Source organism: Neomonachus schauinslandi, chromosome X, assembly GCF_002201575.2.
Source record: "Neomonachus schauinslandi chromosome X, ASM220157v2, whole genome shotgun sequence".
In the NCBI taxonomy this organism is placed as follows: domain Eukaryota; kingdom Metazoa; phylum Chordata; class Mammalia; order Carnivora; family Phocidae; genus Neomonachus; species Neomonachus schauinslandi.
In genome coordinates, this window is record NC_058419.1 from 94,491,035 (window position 1) to 94,502,970 (window position 11,936).

At 39.2% G+C, this 11,936-nt stretch overlaps 1 pseudogene; it reads right to left on the reverse strand.

The window, feature by feature from the left end:
• Positions 1 to 10,386: 10,386 nt before the first annotated feature.
• LOC110572904 lies at positions 10,387 to 10,995 on the reverse strand (annotated as a pseudogene).
• Positions 10,996 to 11,936: the final 941 nt, after the last annotated feature.

The following is an 11,936-nucleotide window of genomic DNA, read 5'->3' on the forward strand; positions in this document are numbered from 1 at the left end:
AAAAACAAAAAAAAAAAAGAAAATTTGCTATCACAAAAGTTATTTTTTAAACCCCCACCAAATTTTATTTATTTTTTTTGAGGAGAAAAAAAAAAAAAAAAAAAAAAAAAAAAAAAAGATCCTTCAACAGCTTTATGACCTAACTAAATTAAATGTAGAAGAGAGGAAATAAAGATGGTGGACATCTTTTATACAAACTACCAAAATTAGTCACAATCCCTTCCAGGAAGGTTATAGTTATAGATTATTGATCTGGCATGTCCTAACCATGGAGCTAACAGCAAGGATTTAAAATGGAGTGAAGATTAAAAAGGGGGTGAGGAAGTGGGGAAAAAATAAAATAAAAAGGGGGTGAAAGGAGAGTGAAGTGGTGATTTTATTAAATAAAAGTTAAAAATGCTTGTTATGGCTGAATTCACAGATGATGTGAAAATTATACCAAAGAGTTATTCCTGATGACCTTCTAGAAATTATAGTTCAACTAGTCAAATATGGTGGGAAATAGCAGAAAAGGTTCCAAAAAGGACAAAAGTAAAAACTAACAAAAAAGCTTTGATAACATAGAAGAGGCTGTTTAGAATAAATAAGGCAATGTTGAAAACAAAAAAGGTATTTGTTAAGCATGTGATGATTAAGTGGAGTGAGATGAGGGTATTTTTCTTATTGTTCTTGCATCCCACATATATTTCAGGCCATTTGTAACTTTTACTAAAAGAGTCAACAGTTAATGACAGTATGATGATTCCACATGGTCAGTTTCTCTTCCCTTTCCAAGTTTACAAGTATGAAAGTTAGGTAAATCATGTATTGTTGTTTAGAATTATTCACATCTGCAGTTGTAACTAGGTATCTTGAGATATAGAGAAAGGTGTTAAGATATTGCCAAATACAGGACTCCTTCACTTGGGACTCTTTTCCAAGATTTTAAGAGTTAAAAGAAACTTGGGGGGCGCCTGGATGGCTCAGTCATTAAGTGTCTGCCTTCAGCTCAGGTCATGATCCCAGGGTCCTGGGATCGATCCCCACATCAGGCTCCCTGCTAGGCGGGAAGCCTGCTTCTCCCTCTCCCACTCCCCCTGCTTGTGTTCCCTCTCTCGCTGTGTCTCTCTCTGCCAAATAAAAAAAAAAAAAAAAAAAGAAACTTGGAACCACCTAACTGACAACTCTGAAACTATCATCTGGCCCTAATTTTAAGAGTGCTCCTGTCTTGTAGACACTTGCATGCTCACTGTGATAAAAGAATTGTTCAGATTCATGCATAATTAAAATTTAACTCTTTATAGCATGGATCCATGTTATTATTAAAGAATAAATACAGTATGTCAATTTTAAGTTAATTTTGGTTATCATTTTACTGCAGATTCAAAACCCGAATATAGTTTATCACGGAAGTATTGCAAACATTACTTTGCGCCAGGTGACCAAAATTTGATCAAAGGTTCTCTACCCAGAACTATTTATTTATTTATTTATTTATTTATTTATTTATTTATTTATTTATTTATAAAGATTTACTTATTTATTTTAGGCGGAGGGGCAGAGAGAGAATCCCAAGCAGACTCCCCACCGAGCACAGAGTAAGGAGCTAGAGCTGGGGCTCAATCGCAGGACCCTGAGACCACAACCTGAGCCGAAATCAAGGGTCAGACGCTCAACCGACTGAGCCAGAACCTTTTAGTATAGAAATTATAACTATTATGCTCCTGAGGAAGGGTCTCTCTTACTTGTCTGATACCAGTATACACATTGTGAAAGGCCCTGGCTTGATATTGGGTATTGCTTGACACAAAGAAACTGCTGGCTACTCCTATCATTCCTCAGATTTCGCTTAAACTTCACTTTCTCTGGTTAGTCCTAGAAGGTCTCATTCACTTGTCTGGTTGTTGTTGGCTTTATGTCAGGTGAGGCAGGGGATGACTGGTGCCTCTCGTCATCCAGTTAGCCCCAGGCTAGCTTGAGCTTGTACAGTGGTGGTGATTATAGGGTTCCCAAGAGCAGCAAGAGTGAGCAGGGGGGAGGGGCAGAGGAAGAGAGAATCTCAAGCAGACTCCCCACTGAGCACGGAACCTAACGTGGGGCTTGATCTCACAAACCCAAAATCATGACCTGAGCCAAAACCAAGAGTTGGACGCTTAACTGACTGCGCCACCCAGGCACCCCCTATAAGAGGCCTTTTAGAAAACACTACATAGGGACCCTTTCCTACCAGGAGGGGTGCACCAGAATACAAGCATGGCACTGTAGAGGCATATTGTTGGTTTCTACTCAAATTAGCTTTGTAGCAATTCTGGGCCTCAGTTCATTCACCTGGAAAATAGAGGAGATTACCTTTGTGGTCTTCCTTTAACCTTTGGCTCTCTGAGTTCATGTGGGCTCTGCTGGTGCAATGGAATCAGCACTCTATTAACCATACAAACAGAGAAGGGGCCCCGAACACCCCCAATTCTGGTCAATATGGGAGGCAGGAGCAACACAACCAGGGCCTGGTAACAAGCTTATCATCCCGCGGACGCACATCCGAAGTTCAAGTGACACGAGTATAGTAGCAGGTAGGAATCCAAAACTCCACGTGCACCAAAGAGTGACACTCATCTGTGACTGCTGTTGGGTCCACGTGTTAGAAAACGTGCAGCATTACCGTGTGGCTGAAATGACTGTCCAGCTGCATTCTGAAGTTCCTCAGGTTGATCGGATCAGGAGGGAGTGTCCACCACTTTTTGGGTCCCAGATCTCTCTGAGAATCTCTAACAGTCCCAGGGGCCGTCAGTCCTTCAGGCCATGTGCATATGCGTGGAGCTACGCCTCGCATGGGCAGAGGGGTAGGAAGGCTCCTCGGGTCTCAGGTGCCCTGGGAAACCTGCTCGCCTGGCCAACCGCGCGCTCCCCTTCCTGCTGCTGACCTGCGTCATGACATCAGGCCTCCTCTCAACCCCTTGACTGGCACCCACGCCAGTCAAGCCAGTCAACCTGAAGGTCAGTTCCTCCAGGTATATTCTGGGTCCCCTTACGTTTACTTCCCTCAGTTTGCTTTTTCTCCACACTCCTCAGGGCTTCTGCATTGAGTAAACACTTTGTCAATCTAGTGTCACATTAAGAGATTTTAGAATAGACCTGGGAGTCCCAAGTCTCACAGTCTTTAGAGCGGAGTCCTAACTTTGCTCTAAAATATCCTTGTCTCTTCCTTCCTCCCTCTTTGCCTCCCAATCTTGGAGGCATAAGAGCAAAGAGCCCTCGAGTTCCCCAAATGCCATGTGAAACAGAATGTTTTTCCTGACCACACAGGACTCTCTATGATGTGACTGTTCAAAACTAGTGCTCCAGACCCCTTTTCTCCTTTTGAGCAGCTGAACAAAGGCTGTGGCTCCTATTGGGGAAAGAGTCCATCAGGAGTGCTTTATGCTACAAGTAACATAAAACCTGTCTTACAATGGCTTAAACAAAGATGCTTATTTTTCTCTCGTAACATAAAGTCTGAATGTATGTGCCTGCTGACCTTGATTCAGAAGCTTGACAATTTCAGAACCAGCATGTGCTCACTTGACTTTTTTCTCCTGTTTGAATACTTATAAGATGGCTGACTCAGCTCTATATATTTAACAGACCCAGCGTGGTATAAAGAGAGGATCCAAGGGGTGCCTGGGTGGCTCAGTCTGTTCAGCATCCAACTCTTGATTTTGGCTCAGGTCTTGATCTCAGGGTCATGAGATCGAGCCCCAAGTCAGGCTCTGTGCTCACGGCTAAGTCTGCTTGCCCCTCTCCCTCCTCCTCCCCTTCTGTCCCTTCTCTTTGCCCCTCCCATTATGCCCCCCACCCCTTGTGCTCAAGTGTGCTCTCTCTCCCTATTAAATAAAATCTTTTTAAAAAAAGATTTTATTTATTTATTTCAGAGAGAGAGAGCGAGAGAAAGCGCAAGCATGAGCAGGGGGAGGGGCAGAGGGAGAAGTAGATTCCCCACTGAGCAGGGAGCCCGATGCTGGGGCTCAATCCTAGAACCCTGGGATCATGACCTAAGCTGAAGGCAGACACTTAACCAACTGAGCCACCCAGGAGCCCCAAATAAACAAGATCTTTTTTTAAATTTTAATTTAAAAAAATTTTAAAGATTTTATTTATTTATTTGACAGAGAGAGAGCGAGCAAGCACAAGCAGGGGAAGCAGCAGAAGGAGAGGGAGAAGTAGGCTCCCCACTGAGCAGGGAGCCTGATGTGGGGCTCGATCCCAGGATCCCGGGATCATGACCTGAGCCAAAGGCAGACACTTAACCAACTGAGCCACCCACGTGCCCCTAAATAAAATCTTAAAAAAAAAAAAGAAGATCCAAAAGTTAATGGTTCCCAAAGTAGGATTTCCCAAAGCTGAGTGATACAGGTAAGGAAAATAATTTTCCCTTTACCCTTCTAGGTTCTTGGTTGAGACCCTCCATGTAAAAAAGATTAACAGAGAAAAACAGAAGTTTAGTAACATGTCTACCTCCTGTATACCTGGAAGAGAAATTGAGTAATTCCCTGAAATGGCCAGAGCCACCACCTTAAATAGTATCTCCAGCTAAAGACAAAAGAAGATGTTGGGGGTTGGGGAGCCAGTTAAGGGAGGCTACCAGGAAAAGCACAGTAAACAAGGGTAACCTTGTTATACAGATTTAGGTATTTGCCTTCTCCACTGATAGATCTCTAGAGATTTAGTCATCCTCCTCTTCCAGGGTACAGAGAGGGAAACATCCTTAACAAGTGGAGACTTTCCTTATAAAAGTAAGTTTCCCTCACAAAAGGGTAACTTCTACTCTGTTTTCAGAGCTTTTCTTGTGTCTGAAGTTTTTTAAAATTTAATCAGCCCAAAATAATCCTTATGCCAAAGAGGCATATTTTGAGGTGGCAAATTCTGCTCCCCTTCAGTGACCAAGGGCAAGTTACTAAACTCTCTGAGACTCATTCCTTTTTTCAGCAAATATTTATTGTTATGTGGGGAGCACACACATTAGCAAATTAGTAATAGTCAGTGTTCTCAACAATCATATATTGCAAACTTTTTTCTTACACTGTATTTTATTCTGATGAAGTTACAAAAGTAGATACCAAACACTTTTTAAAGTACAGTTAACTTAGAAAAATAGACAAAGCCTCTAAAGGTTTACAAATAAAACATAAATTTTTAATGCAAAGAACATTTTAAAATATTTTAGATGGGAAAGAAGTCTTACTATTTTTGGTGTAGACCAATATGTAATGTTGTTCTATAACAAGTGTACAACACACTGGTAATCCACTTGGATTTGCAGAATACTTATTTGGAACAGAATCTGATGAGAAAAAAACCTAAGTGAATTTCAATGCAGGTGTTTCAATAAAATTATCACTACCACATGTAATATCCCTATTCCTGTTGAAAGCCTTTCACAGCCTGCTACATCAAAATATAATGCAAAACATAGTAAAACTGAAAATGCAAGATAATTATTATTCCTTTTGCCAGAATTCTACAGTAGCAAAAATCACATCCACTCACTGAACTGAATATTCAGGGGGAAATAATGTCCCTCTCTGAAGGTGTTTAGTGTTTGGTGGTGTTAAGAGAGAAGATGAGGCACATTAAAAATTTTAAGAGTTTATTTGAGCAAAAATCTATTTGAATCTGGCAGTGCCAAACGAAGAAAGTGGCTAGGAGTGCTCTGCAATAGGTGCCAGGAGAAAGACTTCATAGAGAAAGTGCAGAAGTAAAGAAATTATTTGATTGGCTTAAAGCCCTGTTGGCTGTTCGTGCTTGGTTGTCCTTAGGTTTTGATTTCATAATCTTGAGGCATTTACAGGCTTAGGTTTAGTTTGCTTATGTAGATGGCTGCCACATGAAAGCCACCTCAGTCTAATGGCCTTGTTTAATTAACTGAGCAGTGTCAAGGCCACTTCTTCTCAGGTGGCTAGAGTTCTACACTGACAGGCAGCACCAGTACCATGACTGAATCTACTTAGAAACAAATTTCTAGGACTTATACTCTTCGGGCCTGATTTTTTTCTGCTCATGAGATAGTGATGTTATGTTTAAAGAAACTCCACTTCTGCTTTAACCTCAGGCCAACAGAATAATAAGGAAAACTTGACAAAGTTTGAAAAACTTAAAATCACAACTAGAGTTGTTCTTGTGGCCTCTGCAATACTAGAAAAACTTTCCTTTTGTTGTCACCAAAGTCAAGGTGAGGGCAGATTAGCATGTGTAGAGTAATAAGCAACTACCTAAGCTAGGACTCTACAAGTCTAAGAGGAAATGCTTTGTTAACTAGCAGCCCTGTAAAATCACCAGATTTATTCACAGTCTGAAGAAGAAGATACATCTGGCTGCCAATACAAACACTGTAGCACTCAGAATTTTAAATATTTAAATAAAAATCTATGATAGTGTCATTGTCCAAAAGTTGTTGTTGTTGTTGTTGTTGTTTTTAAAGGCCTGAAGATTAAAGCACCATACGATTAACTGCACAATGGAGCAAGAACCCTCCACCCCTTGACTGTGATCAGATACAAGGAGCAAAGATCACAGACATTGAGAACTGAGGACTTCTGAGTTGGAGAGGGAAGGGGTGGGTGGGATGCAGAACAAGTTGCCCATGACAGACTGATTTCTTCTGACTCGTCAAGTTTGGCTCTTTAGCCAAGTCAAGAAGATGCCATCCTCTCCCATTCTCTCCCCTTCCAGTTTTCTTCCTCCCCTCGACTCCTTGGCCTTGAATGAAAATAAGTAATGTTAACATTAATGTTTAGGTGCACCTGGTGATAAAGTACTTATTAAAAATAATAAAGGGGGCACCTGGGTGGCTCAGTCGTTAAGCGTCTGCCTTCGGCTCAGGTCATGATCCCAGGGTCCTGGGATCGATCCCTGCATCGGGCTCCCTGCTAGGCAGGAAGCCTGCTTCTCCCTCTCCCACTCCCCCTGCTTGTGCCCCCTCTCTCGCTGTCTCTCTCTCTGTCAAATAAATAAATAAAATCTTAAAAAAAAGAAAAATAAAGAAAAATAATGAAGGCCATTATGTGTCTCAAATTACCAACAAACTTGTGATTTGTGTCTAATTAGTAATCTGTCTTTGGGGGATGATGATCTTTGGTTTAAAGCCTAGTCATGAGGAAAGGGAGGATCTCTATTGCTGAAAAATGAATGGAGTTTTGTTTGAGAATACTAGAAATACTAGAAATGAAGATGAAAATGAAACCTAGTTGAATAATGTAAGTTAATTCCTTCTGGAATTAAAAAAAATAAAGCTAACAAGGTTTAATTTAAAGTTGAGAGGCACTGGGATGCCTGGGTCCTGGGATCAAGCCTCGTGGCAGGCTCCCTGCTCAGTAGGGTGTCTGCTTCTCCCTCTGCCCCTCCCCCTGCTCATGCTTGCTCTCTCTCTCTCTGAAATAAATAAATAAAAATGTTAAAAAAAAATAAAGTTGAGAGGCATGTTAACTAACTGGAAGTTTTTTAAAAGATTGATTGATTGATTGATTGATTTGATTTGATTTTAGAGAGAGACAGAGAGAGAGAGGCAGAGCACAGGTGGGAGGGGCAGAGGGAGAAGGAGAGAGAATCCCAAGCAGACTTCACACTGAGTGCAGAGTCTGATGCAGGGCTCGACATGGGGCTCATCACGGGGCTCAATGTCAAGACCCTGAGATCATGACCCTGAGATCACAACCTTAGCAAAAACCAACTTACGGTTGTTATGCTTAACTAACTCTGCCACCCAGGCACCCCAACTAACTGGAATTCACATAAAAACTTAGGGGTGCTTTGCTGACTCAGTCAGTGGAGCCTGTGACTCTTAATCTTGGGGTTTGAGTTTGAGACCCATGTTGGGTGTAGAGATTACTTAAAAATAAAAATTTTTTTAAAAAAATACAAACTTAAAAAAATTAATAAATAAAAATTAAAACTTAATAAAAATTAGAACTTAATAAAAAAAGAAAAAATACCACCAAATTTTAGCAATTTTCTAAAAAAACAAATAAAGGTGAGAGGCAGTAAGCTTCTAGGCAGTATCTAGAAACCAGCTTTGTTTATAAATGCTCAATGTAACCCTACAGAATGGCTGGCAAAGAATTCTGGATTAGCTTAAACATTAATTGTGGAATGTTTCACGTTGGACTTTTCTCTTTTTTCACAAGTGAATATTCCACTCTTTAAATCCACAAATAATAATATATGGTTTCAGCCTTAATTAGAAGAATTAAAATCCCATGTGTAGGGGTGCCTGGATGGCTCAGTTGGTTAAGCAACTGCCTTTGGCTCAGGTCATGATCCCGGAGTCCCGGGATTGAGTTCCACATCAGGCTCCCTGCTCGGCGGGGAGTCGGCTTCTCCCTCTGACATCCCCCCTCATGCTCTCTCTCAGATAAATAAAATCTTAAAAAAAAATAAAATCCCATATGTATTTAAGAATTTATTAAAACTGAGTTATTAAACAGAGATTTTTTCAAACAATGATTTTCTTTTTAGTGTAGTGGGATAATAAAAATAAATAACAAAAATACTATCAAATCTAAACTTTTCTGAAGCCATCAAGGAAGTCAGCAAGTGACTATAAAAATCACAGCTCTGAAATACAGAATGTAGGTGAATTTAAAGCTTTTTCTGTCTGGCAAATCTTCTAGTATATTTGTTGTGCCTTAATATATTCTAAACAGTCAGCTGGAGTTTACACAGTCCTAGGACCCAAATGAAAAAAGTTTTTTTCTCTTATTAAAGGGGAAGATCTTTTTTATCCAAGAGAAATAAAATAAGTTGGAGTATTGATACAAAAACAAACGGAAGAAAACCTCTATGAAGGCTCATTCCAGTCTTTTAATGTCAGCAACATGAAGGAAGATATTGTACTCATTCCTATTTTATAAATACATACATTAAAGAATAGGTAGCACACTATATGTTTAGCCATTCCATAAATTCTCTATACTTTCATGGTTTTCACTGTGGTTTCCCTTAACTTATTTTTATTGGGATAAAGTTGGTGGACTCCCATGCTACAGCATGAATAAAAATAGTGGCTTTGAGAGCTATGTTTGTGATATTTTGGAATATATTTTTTTAACCAAAATCTTCACATGTTAAAATTAATTTGAATGATGCATTTCAAAATAAATAAATATATGGATGCCTGGCTGGCTCAGTCGGAAGGGCATGCAACTCCTCATCTCGGGGTCTGAGCTCGAGCCCCATGTTGGTATAGAGATAATTAAAAAAAATAAACTTAAAAAAAATCTTAAGATTATCTGTAGAAGCCTTAAAAGATATTATTTCTGATAGATACACATACAGTCTCCTAACAATTTAGGTAGATTTATAGCTGATAAAATATTAAATGAAGATTAAAAGATAAAAAGGAATTTTAGGAAAAAAAACTTGGTTGTTCCTGTACCACATATGCCATTTATGATTAAAATAGAAATCATGGGTTTTTTTTAGATAGATAGACATATAAATAGAAAGATTTTAATCTATAAAAGCACTGCCATACAGACTTGAAAATAGAATACAAAATGATACAAATGTTCTAAATATAAAGAACACCTAAAAATGTCTTTTTTTAATTTCTAAATTGAAGTGGAATGAAACTTACCTATTATGTGATTGTGTTGCTAAGAAATTTGGTTTGGAAACTTGCTAATAAATTCTTATTATCTATTATGTTGTCACCTGAAATAGACTCAATTGCTTCAGCAAAGAAACAATGGCTAAACTAATAAAGTGCAGTTTGGTTACCACATATTACAACCAAGTGTGACTTTGTGAAAACAACAGGTATTAGATTATGTCAAAGTTAGGTATGCTCATAAGTTCTTGCTTTAAAGCCAATCTACCCTTGGAACGATTTTATCAGTAAACGCAGATAATGGGTGTTTTTGTATCCTGTTTTCTCAGTTTGTATCACCAGCTGTATTATTAGTTTGCTAGGGCTGCCAGGGTAACAAAGTACCACAAACTAGATGGCTTAGAAAAACAGAAATAAATTATCTCACAATCCTGGAGGCAAGAAGTTCAAAATCAAGGCATTGGCAGGGTTGGTTCCTTCTAAGAGCTGTGAGGAAAGGATCCATTCTAGGTCTCTCTCTTTGACTTATAGACACATCACCCTGATCTCTGCCTTCATGTTCACATGGCACTCTCCCTGTGTGCACGTCTCTGGGTCCAAATTTTGCTTTTATGACACCAGACATACTGGATTAGGGTCCACCCTAAAGGCCTCATCTTGATTACACTTGCAAGAACACTATTTCCAAATCACATTCTGAGGTATTGGGAGTTAGGACTTCAACATATAATTTTTGGAGAGGACACATTTCGACCTATAACTCAAGTCTGTAACAGACTGGCAATAAGATAACTCTAACAAGTAGACGAAGTAAGAGGGCAACTGTGTTACAGAAATCTTTCAATGAATTCCTGTAGTGGTGCCAACTTTCACCTATCAATGAAATCAAACTTTGGAACAAATAAAATACTTAAAGGATGTGTTGTGGCAGGCCTTTACTTGCTATTGCATCACAGAATCAAAGTGCTGGCAAGAAATATGGGTATAAACCTTGAACGAATGCTTTAGAATAGTTTTTACCACAGATATAAAGTTTTGGGAAAATGGAACACCTGTCTTAGAAGGAAAAAGGGTTTCATGATCAAGTTAATCCTGAACTCAAGTCATCAAATAGTTGATGTATTCTGGAGCAGAATCTTTGACTGGGCCTTAATATTAAAAGCATCTTCCCAATGATATTCGGATCTTGGACCTGCAGCCATGACTAGACAGCTTGCTTCAGTGCAGAGTTCTGACCTGGTTGAAGAAATCTACAGTGCTAACTGTCATCTGTTGATTGAGATCTTTCTCCTCGGGCAACATGACTGCTCTTCTAGGAGTCCCACTTCCCAGAGTGCTTCTGCATGTTTTAAGTGTTCGTACTAATGAACTCCTTCAGGGATGTTCTTCTTTGACTTAAATGTATTAGAATAATGGCTGCTGAAGAGGAAGCTCATCTTTTCCCCTCCCTAAGCAAAGGCCATTAGAGTCCAGTGCAGTCAGTATTCAGAGCCAGCACTCACGGAGCCAGGAGGGGTAGACAGTCCTCAGTCTGTGGAAGGTAGAGCCCAGGTTACAGCTGCTCGGAGCTTGAATCAAATTTGGTGCAGATTCCTGTGCTGCCTCTCCTACCTCACCAACCAGAAAAATGGACCCAGCTACTTCTCACAAGAAAAGGCTTCACTTACATTGCAATTATAATTTTTGATATCAAATACCCAAACAAATATATATTTATGATTTGTGGTAAAGGTATATGAAGAAAAAGAAAAAAAATTCTATAAAGAACCTCAGTGGCAACAACTGTAAAATGTGAGAATATGCTATATGTTTCAGTTAAACGCAACGATGCAGGAAAGGCACTTTGCCCAGCATTTGGTGTGCAGTAGATAGCCAACAGTGTGAGCCAGTTTGATGTTAACTTTTCGTCTTGAAATTCCAAACTATAATGTCTTCTGTATTGGAATGTTTGCTGATTTATAGTCATGGATTCTTCTAAGGAATTTATAGTTTATTATTATTATTTACTGCAGTTAATTCACCAACTTGTTATTCTACCCTTCCATAAAGAAGAATTAAGTATATGTAGGTTCTATGTCCCAATAAAAGCATATATGGTTTCTTCCTATGCACACCAATCACAGAATTCTACTAACTCTATTGCTGCCAGATAGAACGGACAAACTATGTGGTATTACCAGTATTATTTTCTGCCAAAATGTAAGGATTGATATTATTTATATCATGCAAAAAATCAGACTGACATCTAAATCACCTTTGCTAGTTTTTAAGATCAGTTATTTACTTAGGTCTTTTTCGTTTTTCCAGCCATCCTGCAAAGTCTTACCATTTTGATTTACTTCAGCTTGATGCCAATCTTTTGTCCACTTGGAAAGCA